The following is a 23,597-nucleotide window of genomic DNA, read 5'->3' on the forward strand; positions in this document are numbered from 1 at the left end:
ATGTTATGGATGACAGGGATGTGGCACAGTTATCATCATATGCACAGGGTGTGTTGTTGGATTGCCAGAGGCCGAGGGTGGGCCATACATTTGACACCATGTGTGTGGGTGAGGGGTGTAATGAGTTGAACTGGGCATGGTGATGTGGTGTGTGTAGGTATGGGGTTGCCCTAAGTGTGTTCATATAGTTTGTGGGTATGCATGCACACAATTCTGCCATGTGGCTGCCCTGTACAGGTGTTTATGGACAGCTGCAGACCATACCTGGCAGGGTGGGCATTTCACTGCCTCCAGCCACAGACATGTGGACTGTGCCTGCCAGGGGTTCCATGAGCACATCCAGGTAGAGGCCTCAATGTGCTACTCTCCCCTGATGATGACAGATGTCCGCTGGAGCCAGGTCTCTCCTGGGACTGGCCAGAACTACGTGCATGTGGCCTGCTGTGGTGTGGTGTGGACAGCATCCCCCCCCCGTGCTGTGCGGGAGTGCCTTAGTGTCCTAGCATGTCCACATTGATTACCAGCTGTTGGTGTTGCTGGCCTACATCCTCACGACCATCACTGCACTCCCACCACATGTTCAAGCACGGACAAACCATGGTCGATGAGGCCCATCATCTCACCAAACCGTCCATCCATGAGCTCGGTATAAACACGGAGGGCACCAGACAGTTCACGGAAATTGTTGCTTACAGATGTGAGAGCAGCCCTGTGTAGCCTCAGGCCCTGTCTGGTTTTCAGTTCCATATGTGTCTGTGCCCCTAAGACAGCCTGAAACATGTGCCTGGTGGTACCTGTTGTGGCGTGTCTGCCAGGGGCATGATGACCAGCAGCCCTACCATGAGCACCCTGGGACATCTACCTATGTGATGCCCTGCTGGACATCTGGCTATGCCTGCTGTGACTATCCACAGTAGGCATGGATACCACACTCTCCTATACACTGCCACCTACCGCCAGCTGTCCCTCCACTATGGCCACTGGTGATGGGGTATGTATAAGCACTGAAACTATGTGCGGGGTTGGGGTGGCTAAAAGGGGAATGTCAAATGATGGCATTGTTTTGGCCCCTGACAACCCCACCTGTGCCTCAACAGTACTATTATCATCTTCAGTGTCTGTATGGACACAAACATCAGATTGCATGCAGGAGGGACCCTGACCCACCTTGCCACCTGCGGGGGAAAACAATTCAAGACCTGTACAGCATTGCATAACATTTTACACACACACACACACACACACACACACACACACACACACACACACACACACACACACACACACACACACCACCTTAATACCTACCTATCTGTGACTTTACAGACATCCCCACGTTTATTCCCATGCATTCCCCATCCTGCATCACACTTGGTAACATACACTCATTAATACCACTCATTAACATATCATTCCTCTAAATGCCTATACAAGTGGTCACAACACAAGACCTGTTAATCCATTACCTCCCTGACCTGAGTGGAGTGGTTTTACATGGCTTCACTGCTGTCATTCAGTGATCACCCTGAGTATGTCCGGACATCGTGAGCATGGCCCCTATATGTGAGGGGCTACTATGTTCACTCCATAATTCTATGCACTGGAGTGTCATGTGTAAGTATTGCTCAATACATGCCAGATATTCTGCTCAATCAACCTATCATATGACAACTGTAATATATGGATACACTCCCTGGTGTTGTCTAGTAATTCCCCAATGCATCTGTAGTGCTGCATATGTGGGTTGTCGGTCACCTCTCTGCAGAATGTGATATTAAGGGTATACCTGGTGTCTACTTTCCCTCCCAATGCATGTTCCATGCTACAGACCTTATTATACTATCAGCTGTTCTGTGATTACATGCCTGACAAGTATTCCTGGTGTGTCATGTGTTAGCCCATGTCCATGTACTGCATGATCCCAAAGGGAAGTACTGCTGTATGAACAACCCCACAATCACACTTGTGCATACATGGACACTCACACAAACACACACACATGCACACACGCATCCTACATGCATCAACCTACCTCCACTTCACCAGAATGACCCTACAGACAAAATAACCACCCACCAACACACACACATACATACAGGTGAGGTTGCACAAAGATAGTACACACAGTTCTCCTATTACCCATCTGTCAACATGCATAACATATGGTACACAACAGCAGGCAGTGCAGCTATAGTCAATCCATGCTAGGAACAGTATACATGTGTGTGAGGCATGGCCTGTGTTAGTAGGTAATGCCCCTTCCCATGGATACCACTGCACCCATGTACACAGTATTGTTGTGCACCTGTTCTGCACCCTGCCATGTACTGTGCACCAAACCTCACAGGTGTACAACCAATTGCTGAATGTGTAGTACTGTGTCAGTTATGTCAGCTCTAATGCTCACAGCCCCTATGTTTTTCAGCAACACATACCTGGGATGATATGTGGACAGATGTAATTTGTGAATGGCTGATGTCTGGTTTACAGATCTCAACATCAGTGGACCATGTATGACCAATCTAATACTATTAAACTGACAACCATCAGACCATACCGTGGCTATGGGAAGTGTACACACCCTTATTGATATGATGCACCCTTCCTTGATCTGCCATGGGACCACATCACCGCATATATTAAAAGTATTTGAGCCTGATATGTGACATATGTCCTGTACATTCACATGCAGTGTATACGGAATGTTTTAGGTGTGCGGATGCTGACCATGACGCATACACACGGTGTGGGCATATGTGTGCACACACTTATCATGACAGTTTATTGCACCTCTTGTTGTGTCTACTACAGCAGTCACCACTCCTGGCAGGGGTATACCAATGATGGCCATCCGCATTTGCCAGTGTATGTTCAGTCTACCTTACACATGTCCCCCAAATCTGCATGATTGCAAGGTCTACTCATGTGCACATCCCTTGGTGTTCACACACTGCCGTCACTATTGCTGTGGGAGTAGGGTTATGTCTACCACAGTTCCTGAACCTGACTGTGTGCAGATACAGCCATTCTTAGCATCCATAGGATCCCTGCTGCAGTGCACTGGTGTGCCATGCTGACACCCCTTCCCCATCTTCAGCCTTTTTGCTGATGCTTGACAAGTAAGGCCTACACGTGTGTCAGTTTGCAGTGTCCCATACACTGAACACCACGTGTTACAGCCTAGTCCCAGCTAATAATGTGGACCACAGTAATACGTTATGCCATAGTGTAAATCTGTAACAGTTGCCATTGTACTACTGGTATATACACTGTTGTTGCACTGTATACGGGTGATGTGTCACACATGTCCCTATTGTAGGCCATGTCTCCCACCATTATGTTAATCCCTGTGGACACATTCAGCAATGACAGGATGTTAGTTATCTTGCAGATGTCTGACATACCCTTCTAATACCTCTTCATGGTCACCACTGTGATGCAGTGCATTTAACAGCAACAATACGTGAACATGTACAGCATGCATCCTGGATAAGTGTGTTAGATGTGTGCATGGAATATACCATAGCCATTACATGCCTGGTGTATTGGCATGCATCAACATAAACCATGCTCACCAGCTACAGGTTGCTGCTTTGGTGGTATACCGGAGGGACCTACATACGAGGGTGAGAGATGCAAAGTCAGTGGCCACACCTATGGCATTGCTACAGGGTGAGTGCAGCATTACAGTACATCAACAGCACATGTCCACAATACTACCACGTATGCACATCTGTTTATTACTATTATGCATCAACAAACTATATATATATATATATATATATATATATATATATATATATATATATGACATGTCAGATATGCATGATCTACCTTTACAGATGTGGATGCATACACAACAGTGGTCTATTGATGTGCCCTGTGGCCCTGTAGCACCCACCTCCACAATGGTTTCTGGCAGTTGTTGGCTGTATGGACAGGCAGGTGCTACAAGGCTGGCAAGGAGCTCCTTAACACATGTCAGGGAGAAATGGATGGCATGCCCCCCTGTTGCAAGGTGATCCTCCTGGACTGCAGCAGCATGCTGACGGGTATTGCGAAACAGGTCAGAACAATGATGTTGGACCTGCTCATAACTGCAGTTGTGCAGTCCGACATCATTGACCCTGTGGACTAGGTCGTTCCACAGGGTGGTCCATTCCTGCTGCTCATGGGCAGCCCAGCCAAACAGGACAGGGTAGTGCTGGATTAGATAGTTCAGCACTGTATCATTTTCAGCAGCTGAATAAGCAGGGAGGTGTCCTTGTGACATCTTGCCTGAAAGACATAAAGATGGAAACAGGTCTGAGCAACTCATACAGCAAGGTTAACACAGTTCTTAATACACATTTCTGTCACCCCCCACCATATCATTGGCAACAAACTGTACACACAACTCAATCAGTATGGCTACCCCTTACCTAACAGTGGGACAGATATTGCATTGTACCACACTTTGTGCTATGTGTTTGTAGCCATGTTCTCTGTGTGGACACTATCATTGCTGGACTGTTATGGACTATTCACCTGCATGCCATTGTCAGGGCCACTATGGTTCCATATATGCCTGTGGTATGCTTGCTATGTGATTGCTGCACATCTGACATTCTGTGTTATTGGGCTATCTATGCATGCTGTTGGACATGTTCTGGGATTGTGTAGACTATTACTACCCACATATGTTCTATAACAGTGACACAATAGGATGATTAGGGAATATTTGTCAGCAGAACCACCTCTCCAAACTCATCGGCCATGTTACCAGGCCACATCACATGTGGGACCCACTCTGGGGCCTCCTCATGTACTGGTCCAGCACTACCTTCAGGTGGAACCACCTCAGGGGATTTTGTCCTTCCTGGGGACACACACAGACATGATTCTGTCCCCATGAGGTCAGGTCTAGGGTCTGTTCCATAGTGGGCTCCACAGACACATGTGGGATGTGCTACATCACCTTGAGGCACCCAGTACATGCTTCTCCTGCTCAGCCTCCAGGCCAGGCACCTTCGGGACATGGACTGCTGTTGTGAGTAGCAGTGGGTGAGGCTTGTTCCCATTGTTTCCATACTGGGGCCCATGGGGCTTCCACATCGAAGACCACACACACCATCCAGGGTGTTTACCCACCACACGTGTCATATACCACCCCTGTAGGCTGTCCTCTATATCTACCAACCCAGACCACCTCCACAAATATACCTGCCATACTTCCCCATATTCCCATTCCCTACTTCACAGACAAGGGCAATGTGGGTTCCAACAGGGGGTTTACATGTGACAGACAAGACAAACAAGACACATACAGGGGGCAGTATATGACACATGTGAGGGGCAAACTCCTTGATGGGGAGGGGTGTTGGGCAATTGGAAGCCCATCAGCCCCCTAGTGGACAGAGTGGGACTGAGGTCCCCACCCATGGGCAGTCATAGAAGGTGGCTGTGCTGGGGGCTGAGTCAGAGAGCCAGGCCGACCCTCTAGTCATGACACACAACCCTCAAGCTGGTGTACTAGGTATCCAAACTCCCGGTTGAGCTTGTTATGCAACACAACCTGGACCTGGCAATGGGTGACAAGTTCCTGTCTGCGCCCGCTCCCTGGGGGGTGAGCACTATCCCTTGAGGCAGTTTCACCCAAAGGTGGTGCAGGACCAATAGATGAGGAGGTCCAGGGTTGCGCCCCAGATGTGCTGGTGCCCGGTGCCATGGCCAGCCGAGGTGGGACAGGTGGGTCCGCTCGGACCAGCATTCCCATACGTGCTATGGTGTTTATGTTATATCAGTATATGTGGGTTAGTAATAGTCAACACATTGCAGGATTAGGTATAACAGCATGCATAGATATTCCCATTAACCCAGACACCAGATATGGAATAGTTGCATAGCAAACAGAATGCTTGTATATATGGGACCACAGTGGTAATTACAGCAGCATGCAGGTACATTGATGGCATCATGCCACCAATGCTGGAGTATTTCAACATAGCACATGCATAGAAATAGATTTCAATAATTATCAAACTATAGGACGTATGTCCCAACAACTAACTGCAGTGGTGGTGCTGCTGTACCATTGTCACCTCACAGTAAGACGTTGTCCTGTTCGATTCTCAGCTAGAGTGTCTTCTATGTGGAGACATGCGTAAATGGACGTACCTTCATTGAAGGTAGTGTGTCAGGGCTGGCAACTCGGCACGTAAAATTCTACTGCCAATCATTAGTAGACCGGAGTTCCACTGTGGCAACCCCTAATTGGGAAAAGCCAAAAGACACAACAGGACATATGTCCCAACATTACAGTTATCACATACCAATTGAGTTGGGTATTTAGTTTATTGTTGCAGATATGGTGGGTGGGAGAGAAAGATGCCAATTAACAACTAGTATATTCCTGTAGTTCACATTACATTCCTAGTCAGTGCTGTTATCTGTACCTTACAAGTATTACTACACTACCCTATTGCCTTACTTTGGGCAGTGGTATGGCTGTCGACAACTATATACATGAAATGGTTTTACTTGCAGTATACGCCTCTTGCCTGGAATATCTGTGGAGGAATTGTTTGTTAACACTAACTGTTTCTACACATACTCCCAGATTCCAGGTTGATGTTATGCACATATCTGTTCATCTCTTTTTGCACAGATTCTGAGCATGTCTTGACCACATGCAGGTGAACTGGGACATAGTTAGACTATTGCCCTCTTAAACATTTAGTGACTGACAACACTCTTATACAGGATTTCCCGGACAGTTATATTATGTAGCACAGTGTGGGTGACAGTGATGAGTGATACCTTATTATTCAGAGCAACTGCAACACTCACAATGCCATACAATACCAGAGTAAACAGAACCAGTACAGGGTATCAATCTTTTTTTCTAGGCACAGTGTTTGTATCTGAAGGACCTGTGGGAGCATTGTTTGTTAGCACTACCTGCATGTTGCCACACAGATTACCAGATTCCACATTAGCATTATGCACATACATCTCACTCTGTTAGTGTACACACTGTGGTCACAGCTTGACAACATGGGGGTGTAGATGGGACATACTTGGCTTATTACTCTCATAACAGTTTGGAGAGTTGCTAGAGTGACAGGTTTGTTCTTATAGATGTGTGACAATCAGTTGTATTTCTTGTTTGCTGCCTAAACATCTGGGACCATCCCACTGATTTCCCAGGGTGACAGGCAGCAGATATGGGCTAATATACTGGGCACTCTGAACATATCTGTACAGTTGTGGGGTATAATTCTGTATGCAGCCTACTACCACTCCCAGGATTTGGACCATGGCTGTGTTTGCTCAAAATAAAAGCCTGTCCATCCAAGTTGTGTGTGCTATATAGATATTGCTGTGTATCTCTTATCTGATTTCTGTCTATAATTCTCCTGTGGTTTTACATTCTGACCTTGCATTACAACACTCTTATACAGGATTCCCTAGATAGTTATATTATGTAGCACAGTGTGGGTGACAGTGATGAGTAATACCTTATTATTCAGAGAAACTGCAACACTCACAATGCCATACAATTCCAGAGTAAACAGAACCAGTACAGGGTATCAGTCTTTTATTTCTAGGCACAGTGTTTGTATCTGACGGACCTGTGGGAGCAATGTTTGTTAGCACTACCTGAATGTTGCCACACAGATTACCAGATTCCACATTAGTATTATGCACATACATCTCACTCTGTTACTGTACACACTGTTGTCACAGCTTGACAACATGGGGGTGTAGATGGGACATACTTGGCGTATTACTCTCATAACCGTTTGGGGAGTTGCTAGAGTGACAGGTTTGTTCTTATAGATGTGTGACAATCAGTTGTATTTCTTGTTTGCTGCCTAAACATCTGGAATCATCCCACTGATTTCCCAGGGGGACAGGGTGCCAGGCAGCAGATACGGGACGATATACTGGACATTCTGGACATATCTGTACAATTGTGGGGTATGATTCTGTATACAGCCTACTACCACTCCCAGGATTCAGACCATGGCTGTGTCTGCTCAAAATAAAACACTGTCCATCACAGTTGTGTGTGCTATATAGATATTGCTGTATATCTCTTATCTGATTTCTGTCTTTAATTCTCCTGTGGTTTTACATTCTGACCTTGTATTACAACACTCTTATACAAGATTTCCTAGACAGTTATATTATGTAGCACAGTGTGGGTGACAGTGATGAGTAATATCTTATTATTCAGAGAAACTGCAACACTCATAATGCCATACAATACCAGAGTAAACAGTATCAGTACAGGGTATCAATCTTTTATTTCTAGGCACAATGTTCATATCTGATGGACCTGTGGGAGCAATGTTTGTTAGCACTACCTGAATGTTGCCACACAAATTACCAGATTCCACATTAGTATTATACACATACATCTCACTCTGCTACTGTACACACTGTGGTCACAGCTTGACAACATGGGGGTGTAGTTGTGACATACTTGGCTTATTACTCTCATAACAGTTTGGGGAGTTGCAAGAGTGACAGGTTTGTTCTTATAGATGTATGACAATCAGTTGTAGTTCTTGTTTGCTGCCTAAATGTCTGGGATAATCCCACTAATTTCCCAGGGGGGGACAGTGGGACAGGCAGCAAATATGGGCCAATTTACTGGACATTCTGGACATATCTCTACAGTTGTGAGGTATGATTCTCTATGCAGCCTACTACCACTCACAGGATTCGAACCATGGCTGTGTGTGCTAAAAATACAACAGTTCATGTCTCAGTTGCCTGTGCTATTTGGATTGTATTGTCTGTCTTTTCACTATTTTCTGTCTATGTTTCTCTCAGTTGTAGTAAATTACCTCTTGGGATTACACCAGTCATATACAGACATTCCTACACATTTTATTTATGTTGCATAGTGTGGGTAACAGTGCTTAATACAACAGTACTATTAAATGATTGCAAATCTACATTACCATATGATATCAGAATAAACACATGCATTCCAGCAGTTAGACCTTTATTGTCAGGCTATTATGCTTTTATTTACATACAACCTATATGAGACTCTTCCTGCCATATTCTCTGGTGTATGCAGTACTTGCCTTAAATAATACAGATTTTATACAGGCAATTAACTTACTAATACTTTTAGATTTATTTCCTATGACAGTACATGCAAGAGTATTACTAACCTGCCTCGCATCGCAACCGCTCCAAGCAACATCCATGGGCCCCCTGGTTCACAGTCCGCTCACTTGCCACTGTGAAGGACATAAGAGGAATATTTAGCCATGCCTATCCATAATATATATATGCGCTGGCAATTATTAAACAGGTAGTGGAGTGATACTTACACACAGCTGGAACCATCCCTGTCCTCCTAGCCTCTTGGATCAACTGATCCAAGAGATCCCCCTTTCGCTGCTTCAGGTGGGCATAGTGATGCCTGACCTGCTCACCAGTTTGGGGTATGCCAGTGGCACTGGTGAGGTCATGGGTGAGATGGTCCCAGGCTTCCACTTTATGTTGGGAACCCTGGTACTGGCCCTGCAGCAGTCTCTGCTCATGGTCTTTCACAAGGAGTCCTGCCATGACTCTGGACTCCTAGATGCCCCGGCACTGCACCCAAAAGTGCACACCCTCTCCCATTCCAGACATAGTGCCTGCAAGGGGAAGCTACAGCTAGTTATGAGATATATTCCTGCCTGTTGGGTTTAAATAGGGCTGATTTCCCACACTTTGCCATAATTGGATAGTTTTGAAAAGGCTAAGCTATGGGCAAACCTGCTTACCTAAGGTTGGCATTGTTTAAAGGGGTATACCAATGGGCAAATTGAGTTAGCTGGCCTACACATTGCTTACACCTACTAAGTTGGGTTGTGCAATGCTTAGCATTGCTTAATATTTAATTTGCATTATATTTGCTTTTTGGCATTGATTTATTATTGATTACATGTTATATATGTGTCTGGTATCCATGATTCATGTGTACGTACACTGTATGGGGTCCTTGTGTTTATTAGGGGACTTCAACACTTTATTAGAATTACACCTCACATCTGAGCTGACCGCAGTACTCCAGTTCACATATTTATGTTATGTAGTAGGTTATACAAAATAAGAGGGGAAGGTAAACACTTGCACCACACCACACTCATCACATAGTCTCACTAAATCTACACCACCAAAATCCACACATAGAAGCACAAAAACATTTGTGGAGGCTCTCAATAATAATCTGCTCAAGTAACAGAGACCTCCAAAGCAGAAATGCAAGCAACCTCCACCCCCCCAACACAACCCAAATGACATATAGCCAGCAGACTGAGTGTGCCACTCAACCACAGCCAATAAGGCAAAACAACATACCCATCACACTAGTCATAGGTGACTCTGTAGTCAGTCACACCGATGTTCCACTCACCAGGCTAAACAAGGAGAAGGTTACTGTCAACTGCCTGTCAGTGCCAAGATCCGCCACATAACGCATGCACTCAGGTCACTCCACAACAAGTACAAATATGACTCTGTCATTGTCCATGTTGGTGTAAACAACCTGAGATGTACTTCCCTGGACTACATGAAAAGAGACATAGAAGAGCTCTCCGATCTTGTAGCCCAGGCAGGTATGACCCTAGCCCTGAGTAGCATTCTACCATCACCTAGAATGATACCACAGTACAAGGACAAAATGATTGACTTCAGCAATTGGCTAAGCTTCTGGTGTCATTCTAAAGGGATCAAGTATCTGTCTGTCTGGGATGACATGGTCGACAGACCACGATGCTTTGCCAGAGATGGCCTGCACCTGTCACCCCTGGGATTCCGGATACTGGCTAAGGTTCTTGTCGCCCCTATAGTGCCTTTTTTAGGCAAGGTTCAAATGACAAATTCACCACCATAACAGGAACAGGCAAGCAAAAACTGAGGGTGATGCTACTCAATGCTAGAAGTCTAAATCTCAAAATGCACTCACTCAAGGCACTCCTTAAAATGGAGAACATCGATATCTGTGCAGTGACTGAGGCCTGGCTCAAGGCTCCAGAGAGCACCCCTGCACTACCAGGATACACTCATACCACACTTTTCGGCCATGTAAGCTGGACCGGAACACCAAAGGCGGAGGTGTGTCCATATGCATTAAGGTTATCCACACATCCAGGCTAGTTGGTCAGCATAATGCAGCCGAGGTTATCCAAGTGCAACTAACTCTGAGCAAAATTGCAATCCAAATTGTAGCTTGCTACAGATCCCCCACCATGCCCCAAGATTCCCACTCCTCTTTTCTTGATGTACAGAAAAATATTAGGGTTCAACCAAACACCCTAATAATGGGCGATTTCAACTACCCCGCCATTAACTGGGAAAACTACTCATGTACCAACTCCTTCACTCAATGCTTTCTGGAATTCATAAACTCCAATGCCCTGGATCAACTTATCCACACCCCCACTGGGGCAACAATATCCTAGATATAGTCATTACCAACATCAGTGACCGGTGTTCCACACCTGAAGTCAATGCCTCATTGGTCCGATCCGACCATAAGCTAATTACCCTAGATATCCACATCCTGCCCCCACCCCCCATTAAGGAAACCATGGTAAGAAATTTCTCCAAAGCCAACTTCATGTTTCTTAAGACAGAAGTGGTGAATTTCATGATGCCCATGCAGATAGACAATACAGTTATGACTAATGAATCCTACACAATTGTACTTCATAAGCACTTACACAAGTGCATGGATCGTGCTATCCCAAACAGAACTGAGATGCTATCCTCCAAAAAAAGGAAACCAATCTGGTGGTCCCCTGCCATAAACAAACTGTACAACAGAAGGAAGAAACTGTTGCAAAAGAGAGTAAAATCTCATGAGTGGAGGAGCTCCCTGGTCAGCCTCAGTAAGAAACTGCAATCCCTGATAAAATCCTCCAAAGCTAGTTATGAAAACAAAATCGCCACTGATTCTAAAGTCAACCACAAAGCATTCTATAGCTATGTCAAGAATCTCAATGGCAACTCTCAGATTTGCTCTGAGTTACAGCACAATAGTACTAAATATACAGACTGAACTGATATTGCCAACATCCTGGCAGATAGGTTCAGTGCTAACTTTACCCCCCCCCCCCTCACCCCCTAAAGAGCCCATCTCTATACCAGAAGACTGCAAAGTTCCTGTAATCATGGTTGCACAGGTAAAAACCATACTCTCCAAAGCCAAGAACACAGCATCCATGGGACCAGACAACATCCCAGGCTGCATTCTACATGAACTACAGAACAAACTGGCACCCCACATAAGTACCATGTTTAATCATAGCCTCACCTCAGGCTTTGTGCCCACTGAATGGCGCACAGTGACGGTTATCCCACTCCACAAGGGGGGAGCCACCACGGACCATGGGAACTACTGCCCCATTAGCCTGACGAGCCTGGTCTGCAATGCCATGGAACGTATCATCATGGAACTTATAAACAAAGACATTGGTAATCTCCAAACTCTGGAACCCACCCAGTTCAGGTTTGTAAAAGGCAGATCATGTCTCCTAAACCTGATAGACTTCTTTGAAGCAGTTCTAGATCTTGCCAAGACTTTCAACACCATCCCCTACTCTGAAATTATAGATAAACTCACTAAACTAGGTATAAATCCTTATGTCACAAGATGGGTTGCCAGCTGGCTCACTGACAGAACCCACACTGTGAAAGTAGCAGACTCCAAATCTGACTTCAGACCAGTGACAAGTAGAGTACCACAGGGTTCAGTCCTGGGTCCTCTCCTGTTTGGTATCTACTTCTCTGAAGTACAGGCTAACACATAAGGTCTTTGGCTAACGAAGTTCACAGATTACTGCAAACTAGGAGCCATAATCGAAACTCCTAACGATGTGGACATCCTACAAAAGAGCCTCACTGAGACAGATGCCTGGTGTCAAAGCTATGGCTTCAAGCTCAATGCCAAAAAGTGCATTGTCATCACCTTTGGTAAAAACTCTGTACCCATGAACTACAACATAGGCAGTAGTATACTTAACATCAAAAGTGTGATAAGAGATCTTGGGACACAGGTGGACAGTAGTCTCTCCTTTGATAATCACATCACCACAGTAGTCAGGAAATCCTTCTAAGTGGCACACCTCATCACAAAATGTTTCTCATCCAGAAAACAAGAGGTCATTGTTCCCCTCTACTCATCACTCATTAGACCCATTATAGAGTACAATGCCCCTTTTGGTATGTACCTCACAAAACATCTACAACAACTGGGAAGGCCACAGAAATACCTCACAAAGAGGATTACTGGCCTCAAACAAATGCCCTACGCAGACCGTCTCAAAAAACTCTAGCTTTACTCCATCACATATCACCTACTCAGAGGTGATCTCTGCCTAACATACAAAGCTATGTCAAACCCAGAGCTGTTGGACATGCTCCACTTAAAGAAGTCCCAATCTGTCCGAGCTACACACTCTAGGGACCTAAACCTTGTCACCACAATAAACAGAACATGCCAGAGGGATAGATTCCTGTCCCAGAGACTTCCCATACTCTGGAATAAACTACCTAACTATATCAAACAAAGCTCCTCATTAGTACTCTTCAAGAAAAATCTTGATGATTGGATGGGAAATAGGGCATTCACCCCGGGGATCACTTCTATGGCTCTGCTTGAAAGTCGCACAGGAAAATAATTTTCTTGGGTGGCAAAAGCCAGGGTACCTTTTTGGCTGGGCTTGTATAGGCCCTGGGGCCGGTAGCCTAGTACCTACCTATGAACCTATAAGACTGTATATAAATTCCTTTCACATGTCCAGTTTGATTTTCCTATAGTGAAGATTTGTTTGGTGATACCTCAATCTTATGTACTGCTGTGATGGCTTAGTGGTTAACTACTCTGACTAAAGTGTACAGGTCCTGGGTTCAAGACCTGCAAAGGCTGTTTATTTTGTTTCTGGCCAGAACACTGGCTGTTGCATACAGAGTGATTAAGGCACATATACACTTCAATTTGGGTTCTGTTGACACTATAAAGCATAACATGTCTAGGAAGGAACAAATAGCACTCACACAACTCAGAAATAATACGGATATTGTTATTATTTCTGCCGACAAAGGGGGTGCGGTGGTGGTGATGGATACTGAGTATTATGTGAATGAAGGTCTTAGACAACTTTCCAACCATCATCATTACATGAAGATGGAGATTGATCCTACTCCAGGTTTTGCCTTGGAAATTAATGAATTTTTGGAAAAGGCTGTAGAATCTGGAATTATCTCTGATAAAACCAAAACTCATTTGACAGTTAAGGATCCTACGAAACAACAACTTTATCTACTTCCTAAGATTCATAAGTCCATTGATCAGCCACCAGGCAGACCGATTGTATCTGGCATTGGGTCACTCACTGAACCCTTGTCTGTTTTTCTAACTGAAAAATTGAAACCACTGTTAACATGTGTTAGAGCAAGAATCAAGGACACGACTGAATTTTTGCAGATAGTCTCCGAGTCTCAATTGGACCCTGAATGGCTTATGTGTACCCTTGATGTATCCTCGCTTTATACCAGCATCCCTCATTGGGCGGGTATTAATGCCTTGGAATACTGGCTAAATAAAACCAATTTATACCCCCCAGGGATGAACACCTTATTGTTGTGTATGGCTGAACACATTCTAACTAAAAATGTTTTTTATTTCCAACAAAACTGCTATTGGCAACTACAGGGTACGGCTATGGGTGCATCCTTTGCATCCATTTATGCTGATCTTTTTATGGGCTACATGGAAGATATGATTTTATATGACCCTTTGCACAACATATATCTACCTGAGATTGATATATGGAGAAGATACCTGGACGACTGTTGGCTTATATGGAAAGGAGGTGAGGAATACCTCCAGGAATTTATTCAACATTTGAATGGGAACATCTGGGGTATATAATTCACTGTGGAATATAATAGGAGTGCAATCAGTTATTTGGATGTCAATTTAATTCGACAGGAGGATAACACTCTTAGAACGTCCATACACAGAAAATTCTCACAATATAATACCCTTCTACATGCTGATAGTTTTCATCCGAAACATATTATTCGGAACATACCGAAATCACAGTTTGTGCGGATGAAAAGGATTTGTTCCTCAGTGGATGATCTTCAGAGTCATCAAATGGATCTAACCAAGAGATTTTTGTCCAGAGGTTATTCCACTCATACTATTGAGTCAGCAGTCCAATTTAGTAATGCTAAATCCAGGATTCTCTTCTCCAATACAATACTAAAACTCATAATGAGGAATCAGATGTATGTAGATTTGTCACCACTTATGGCAGGAATAGTGCCAATTTAGTAAATATTATTAATACTCATTGGAATATATTGAATTCTCATCCATTGTTGGAAGATTATCTCGAGAACGATGTTATTTTTCCTATAGGAAAGGCAAAACTTTAGGGAATTTATTTTCACACTATAAAAAACAGGGTCATGGATCACACTCCAACTCAAAGAACACTTACTGGAGATAAACTTTCAGGCATTTATCCATGTGGACATTGCAGTTTTGTAACTATATTTTCAAAACTACTTCTTTCACTAGTAGGAACACTGGACAAATATACGACATACAGTTTTTGGTAACTGCAGTTCAGACTGGATTATTTATCTTGCCACATGTACATGTCATGCATTTTATATTGGCCAAACGTCTAGACAGTTTCGTGTCAGGATCTCTGAACACCTTGGTGACATTAGAAACAGAAGATTAACTAATGCACTATATAGACATGTTATCAAACATCCCACTGCCAAATTTACATTCACCATCATTGATCATATCATAGGGAATCAATCTTTTAAAACAGGTTGGCATGATATCCTAAATACCAAAGAAAAAGGTGGATCATTAAACTTGGGGGCTTTTCCTCCTGGATTAAATGATAAATTATAATTTGTAATTAACCATCACTTGCATTACGTATATGTACTTATTTCTTATCAGGTTGCATTGCTTAGGTTTTTGCATTTCAGCTCATTTTAGGATACTGTGGCTGGTATTCCACACCAGAATTCTTATAACCTGACTTTTGTTTCGGGTTTATTTTTGGGCATTTACCCTTTATTGTATGTTTTTATTAAGTTTGTTTATTATCATTGATATACCAGTATACTGTGTCTCTTTGGATTTTTTCATTATAATCTGGAGATATGCATGCAACTCAGGCAAACTTTTTTGTTTACTGAACTATGTATTTTTCAATTACTTTTGCCTTGATTGTATTTTTCAATTACTTTTGGCTTGTTTGCATTTTTGACTTATCAGGAAGTGATGTCATATAGATGCCTTAAAGAACATTATATAAGATGATGACTAAGTGCTTTTTGCTGACTATACTACTGATGAAAGCCTTGCTGCTGAAACCGGTCTAGTTTCAGTTTTATTAAACTACTTTTGAACCTTCCTTGGTGCTGGCCTTTTTTCTACTTTTAAGCAGTTGTAAGCAGGTTTGTGTGGGTTTGCATGAGGATAAGCAATGCTAACCTCTGATTAAATATGCTTATAGTGTGTTAGGTTCAATATTGCTTAACATGTGTGTGCATTGCTTACCCCCATGCAAACGGGCTTAAACCCACTAGTGCTTAAATATGCTTGCTCCCACTTACTACTGCATAATAGTGCTTACACTTGCTTACTAATGCTTAGTCCTGCTTATCACTGCACTAATTTAGACAGTAGTGTGTAATGTTTCACGGGAAGGTAGGGATATGGAGTTATCATTCATTACACATTTTACCTTCCATTTGTAGCCCTGATTCCTGTGTACATATACTGTATGGGGCACGTGTGATTATCTGTGGACTTTGCAACATTATGACACTGACACCTCACATCTGCATTTAATGCAGTACTCCAGTTCACAAATATATGTTATTTAGTAGGTTATGCAACTAAAATATTGGTCATAAAGTGATTTGACATGGAAAATGGAATGTATTGCAGTGGGACTCGAACCGGGAATGACTGATCATAAGGCGAATGCTCTGCCCACTACACTACTGCTGTACTGCTTAATTCTCATATATCTTGCTTTTTATCCTCTTCTGCCATTTGAGCTACATTAACTGTAGCTAAGCGATGGGCAAACCCACACACCTATGGTTAAATTTAATCTGTTTCATAAAAAAAATAAACATCTTTATATTTGTTGTTTTAACTTTTGCTCTTGTACACGTGGGGGATGTTGCTGGGGCTATGTGTACATCTATGAGTGGTCTTGTGCATTTTTATGACTTGTCTGCTGTTCTTCATTGCAGGGGCATGTATATTCTGAGAACTCTGCTCTTAGACATGCCTCCTGCACCACCACGCTCCATGTAAGATTAAGAGCTCAGGCAGCGCGCCTTCATTAATATGCATGGAGTGCTGCCATCCTGCTCCTAAATGGTCACTTACTGTGTTTCAGATAATATCTGAAATCAGTTTCACATGCTTTCTCAAACATTTTAAAAACAATATTCATGTCAGGATTAAAAGTACTAGGAATGCGTATAACACAATTGTTCACTCGTACGTTGTTGGGCTCCCCTCTATATATGACACGCAAATTTAAATTGCGAACATACATTTTAAGGTCACACAACAGCTGTACTATATCCACTTGTTTACTAGGGACAAAAGTATGTCCTTTACTAAAAAAATCAGCATGAAATGATGTCAACTCTAAAGAGCTATAATTATAGATTTTAAAGTCTCATGCAGCATTATAAATTATAGAAAGAGTTTCACTTAAAGTCACCTCTGAGCTTTGAAACTGTTCAGTGTGTTCCTCTGGTTTTGCCATGTCTGCGATTCCCCTGTGGATATGGCTGATTCTGGTACCTCTGATTCCAAATGCATTCTGAGCATCATATTACAGGGCACATCTAAAGGGGCCTCCTCCTCCTTGGCATGATGTCCATTTGGAATATCTGTATTTTCCTCAGGACCATTCCTCTCATCCCTGTAACATTGTTGCCCACTGGGTGGTAAAGGATAAGCCTTACCCTGACTGTAAGCTAAACGGTCCCTTTCTATTTTCTTATTTTTTATGATGGACTATGGAATTGCATAAGTTGTCAATATTCTCGAAGATACCTTCATATTTAAATTTTGAAGTCCCAAAGAAGTCATTGCTAGTTATTTTTTTATCCAATTCTTTGATCTCAGAATATAGGTTTTCCATGGTGTAACTGTTATGTTTAACTAACAGTTCCTAAGTTCACATCTGTGATGGTCAAACATGACCAATAATTCCTGATTTAAAAAGGAATGTGGAATCAGACCCATAGGGAATTTCCAGGCCTGAAGACCTTTTGGCACCTGTTGTAGTTTTAGACATTTTTTAAAATAAATATTTTCCTGCTGCAATTTACAATAAATGCTAAGCTTATTTTTAAAGTCCTGTAAATATGTGTCTAAAACTGAGCCATTACCTTCCACTAAACTGACAGATGATACACCCCCATGAAGCCAAGTATCCAGCGTAAACTAGCTCAAAGAATTTATAAGCATTTTTATGAGGTTTCAACCAAGAAAGAATCCAATGCACTATTTAGACATATTAAGATATTTTCAGATCACTATGGTGGTGGTGCTGCGGTAGCATTGTCGCCTCACAGTTAGACGTTGCCCATTCGATTCTCAGATAGAGTGTCTTCTGTGTAGCGACATGTGTGAATGGGCATTCCTTCGTAGAAGGTTGTGCATTAAGTCTGGCAAGCCAGTACGTAAAAATCTATTGCCAATCATTAACGGACCGGAGTTCCGCTGTGGCGACCCCTAACCGGGAAAAGCCGAAAGACACAAACAAACAAGATATTTTTAGATCATGTTTTTAAATTTGTAGTGGTACATCAGGTTAAAAGGGATTCTAGGGGGGGGGGGGTCCCAGAAAAGTATTTTAGAGCAAAAGGAAACCTGGTGGAAATGTTTTAAAATGCAAGCTTCCTCCTGGTTTAAATGATGCAATTTCCATGTTCAGTTTACTAAAGTTAAAGGTTTATGACAATGCAAGCTTCCTCCTGGTTTAAATGATGCAATTTCCATGTCCAGTTTACTAAAGTTAAAGGTTTATGACAATGCAAGCTTCTTCCTGGTTTAAATGATGCAATTTCCATGTCCAGTTTACTAAAGTTAAAGGTTTATGACAATGCAAGCTTCCTCCTGGTTTAAATGATGCAATTTCCATGTCCAGTTTACTAAAGTTAAAGGTTTATGACAATGCAAGCTTCCTCCTGGTTTAAATGATGCAATTTCCATGTCCAGTTTACTAAAGTTAAAGGTTTATGGCAATGCAAGCTTCCTCCTGGTTTAAATGATGCAATTTCCATTTCCAGTTTACTAAAGTTAAAGGTTTATGACAATGCATGCTTCCTCCTGGTTTAAATGATGCAATTTCCATTTCCAGTTTAATAAGTTAAAGGTTTATGACAATGCAAGCTTCTCCTGGTTTAAATGATGCAATTTCCATGTCCAGTTTACTAAAGTTAAAGGTTTATGAAAATGCAAGCTTCCTCCTGGTTTAAATGATGCAATTTCCATTTCCAGTTTACTAAAGTTAAAGGTTTATGACAATGCAAGCTTCCTCCTGGTTTAAATGATGCAATTTCCATGTCCAGTTTACCAAAGTTAAAGGTTTATGACAACGCAAGCTTCCTCCTGGTTTAAATGATGCAATTTCCATTTCCAGTTTACTAAAGTTAAAGGTTTATGACAACGCAAGCTTCCTCCTGGTTTAAATGATGCAATTTCCATTTCCAGTTTACTAAAGTTAAAGGTTTATGACAATGCAAGCTTCCTCCTGGTTTAAATGATGCAATTTCCATTTCCAGTTTACTAAAGTTAAAGGTTTATGACAATGCAAGCTTCCCCCTGGTTTAAATGATGCAATTTCCATTTCCAGTTTACTAAAGTTAAAGGTTTATGACAATGCAAGCTTCCTCCTGGTTTAAATGATGCAATTTCCATTTTCAGTTTACTAAAGTTAAAGGTTTATGACAATGCAAGCTTCCTCCTGGTTTAAATGATGCAATTTCCATTTCCAGTTTACTAAAGTTAAAGGTTTATGACAATGCAAGCTTCCTCCTGGTTTAAATGATGCAATTTCCATTTCCAGTTTACTAAAGTTAAAGGTTTATGACAATGCAAGCTTCCTCCTGGTTTAAATGATGCAATTTCCATTTCCAGTTTACTAAAGTTAAAGGTTTATGACAATGCAAGCTTCCCCCTGGTTTAAATGATGCAATTTCCATTTCCAGTTTACTAAAGTTAAAGGTTTATGGCAATGCAAGCTTCCCCCTGGTTTAAATGATGCAATTTCCATTTCCAGTTTACTAAAGTTAAAGGTTTATGACAATGCAAGCTTCCTGCTGGTTTAAATGATGCAATTTCCTTTTCCAGTTTACTAAAGTTAAAGGTTTATGACAATGCAAGCTTCCTCCTGGTTTAAATGATGCAATTTCCATTTCCAGTTTACTAAAGTTAAAGGTTTATGACAATGCAAGCTTCCTCCTGGTTTAAATGATGCAATTTCCATTTCCAGTTTACTAAAGTTAAAGGTTTATGACAATGCAAGCTTCCTCCTGGTTTAAATGACGCAATTTCCATTTCCAGTTTACTAAAGTTAAAGGTTTATGACAATGCAAGCTTCCTCCTGGTTTAAATGATGCAATTTCCTTTTCCAGTTTACTAAAGTTAAATGTTTATGACAATGCAAGCTTCCTCCTGGTTTAAATGATGCAATTTCCATTTCCAGTTTACTAAAGTTAAAGGTTTATGACAATGCAAGCTTCCCCCTGGTTTAAATGATGCAATTTCCATTTCCAGTTTACTAAAGTTAAAGGTTTATGACAGGTAATATTCCTGTCAGTTTAGGTAAAGGTTATAACAGCAGAGAGATACATATGCATGTATATACATGTATTTTTCCAGCATAAAAATGGTTAAAATGCTTAGGACATTATTCTAGTGTTTCATTGGTTTAAAAGTTTTGAATTTTCTGATGTCATGTATAAATTGAGTGTGTTTTTTTAAAATACTTTTGTCTGAGGAAGTTTGGAGATTGTTCTAAATGAAAGCACTTACAATAAATGGTTTTATCTTGATTCAACTTGTTTGACTGAGCTGCATTTTCCAGTACTGGTTTATTTCATTTTGTTTTCTTCTGCTGTGCTGCCTTTTTAGTGAGGTTCCTGGTTTGTTGGTGTTTGTTTTACACAGTTTAAGGCTAATCTCTAACCAAATCAGATAGGTTAATTCAAGTAAAAAAGGAAAATTGGCTAGGCTTAAAATGGTCTGCAAGGGCAGCTAGCCCGGTGCTTAGTCATGTGACATGTGGTATGATACACTGCCATGTATTGGCTTATTCTTGATGTGGTTTTGTGAATGTAAGATTGAACTTTGTGAGACAGCCAAAGTGCAAGTAGGGGCATAAAACACAGTCAAAAGGGGGCTGGAATGTAGTGGAAAAAATTACCAAATGAACCATGATCCTGGAAGCAAGTAACTATGAAGGGAAAGGTAATGGAGTGGAATGAAGCCAAGTGATCATTTGAACTGCAGGTTAGAGACTGCCTTCCCTACCAGGGACTGATATAGTAAAAGCAAAGATAAAGGAATAGAAAAGTAAAGTGGTAACCAAAAGACCGGCTGCTCTGGCTGAGAATTTAGTTGAGTCTAGAAAAAAAAACTGCTTTAGAAAAAGGTAGTTAGTAGGGCAGGTAAAATATTGCAGATTTTAAAAATTCCCTAAAGAGTACTTTGCCAGAAATGATGGGGGAGCAAATGATTGTAACTAAGGAAGTTATTCTTTTTAACTAGGATATAGGAACTGAATTCCTTAGACACAGTAAGGCCTTGCTAAATTTAATGCTATTGGCTGCCTAAAAAGCAGTTACTAGAAAATGGAAATCAAAATCTAAACCAAATGTAACTGAAGTATTGAATATTGTAAAGGAAATAAAAGAAGTGGAGAAGAGATCTTTAGGAAAAAAGAAGAGGCATATTGCATAAGAATAAATGGAATTTGTGGCACCAATACGTACAGAATAATGTTAAGGAGCAGGAGTGACATTTAATAGAAAGCAATACATGAGCAATTTATTTAACGTTGGAGTGAATGATAATTATATATAAAAAAAGAAAACATGTATGACTTGTTTTCTTTTCAATAAATGTATGTGTACATATGCTGTTGTCAAAACTGCGTGAATTTGATAAAGGTGTTTCAAATTATGTGCCAAGCATATTTTGAAGGAGTAATGTTTCTCACTGTTGAGGGTTGAGAGTGCAATTTGATCTTTGATTGTTGTTCAGGTTGCTTGTGTTAGGGGTTAATGTGTTATTAACTACCAATGTGATAACCTGATAAGCAGAAGGATTGTATTAAATATTCAGTTGATTACTACATCTACTTTTCTGACTAATGGAAAAAGTGCTATGTGGCTGTATGTTGATGGTTAATGTATGTAATAAATCATGGGCAGATGGGGGTTTAGACACATTGTAGCATAATAATACATGACGTATTTCAGTTTGGGGCAAGGTGATGAGTATACTGAAAATTACCCTAATGTTATAATTAATTATAGCAGCAGTAGTAACATTAGTAATAATAATACTACTAGTGGGTAGTAAGTGGTAGTTGTAGTAAGTAATAGCAGTAGTAGTGATAAGTAATAGAAGCAGGAGTAGCAATTTGTAGTAGCAGTAAACAATAAGTAGTACTACCAGTAGTAGTAATAATAAATAAAAGTAACAGTAGTAGTAAGTAGTAACAGTAGTAGTAATAAGTGACAGTAACAGTATCAGTAAGTAACAGTAGCAGTAAGTAGCAGCAGTAATATTAGCAGTAAAAAGTAATAAGAACAATAGTAGTAAGTAGTAGTTACAGTACTAGTAAGTAGTAACAGTAGTAATAACTAATAGTAACAGTAGCAGTAAGTAGTATAGTAAGTAGTAGCAGTAGTAGGAGTAATAATTAACAGTAATAGTAGCAGTATGTAGTAGCAGCAGTAGTATTAATAATTAACAGTATCAGTAGTAGTAAAAAGTAGTAGCAGTAGTAGTAGCAGAAGTGGTAGTAAGAAGTAATAGTAACATAAATAATAATTAGTACTAACAGTAGTAGTAATAAGTAAGAGTAACAGTAGTAACTAGTAGTAACAGTAGCAGTAAGTAGGAGCAGTAATAGTAACTCGTAATAAGTAATAGAAGCAGTAGTATTAGATAGCAGCAGTAGTAGTTAGTAGTAGTAGCAATAAGTAATAGTAACAGTAGTAGTAACAGTAGTAGTAAGTAGTAGCAATAGTAGTAAGTAGCAATAGCATTTATATGCCTCTTATTCTGCTATGCTGGGAATCTTTTTTTATTTAACTGTAACATTGCTATTTATTTTCAAGTATTCCTCCAATAAATATTTACAAGACTCTTAAGTATGATGTTCTTTATTATGTTGGTAGCATCTCTTGATTTGGCTTGATTGCTGAACCGATGCCCTTTGAAATGTGTTTTTGGAAAGTTGAGATACTCTGGAGTAGTGCAAATTAAGATGTCCAAAAACTTGTGCTGATGTCGC

The 23,597-nt window shown here is 41.3% G+C and overlaps 1 protein-coding gene across 7 annotated transcripts in view; it reads right to left on the bottom strand.

Annotated features, from left to right (window-relative positions):
• The window catches only part of PUM2 (pumilio RNA binding family member 2), a 4,949,642-nt gene that overhangs the window by 693,948 nt on the left and 4,232,097 nt on the right, over positions 1 to 23,597 (bottom strand). The window lies entirely within an intron of this gene.

Source organism: Protopterus annectens, chromosome 1.part0 (genome assembly GCF_019279795.1).
Source record: "Protopterus annectens isolate FY-2018-M chromosome 1.part0, PAN1.0, whole genome shotgun sequence".
In the NCBI taxonomy this organism is placed as follows: Eukaryota; Metazoa; Chordata; order Ceratodontiformes; family Protopteridae; genus Protopterus; species Protopterus annectens.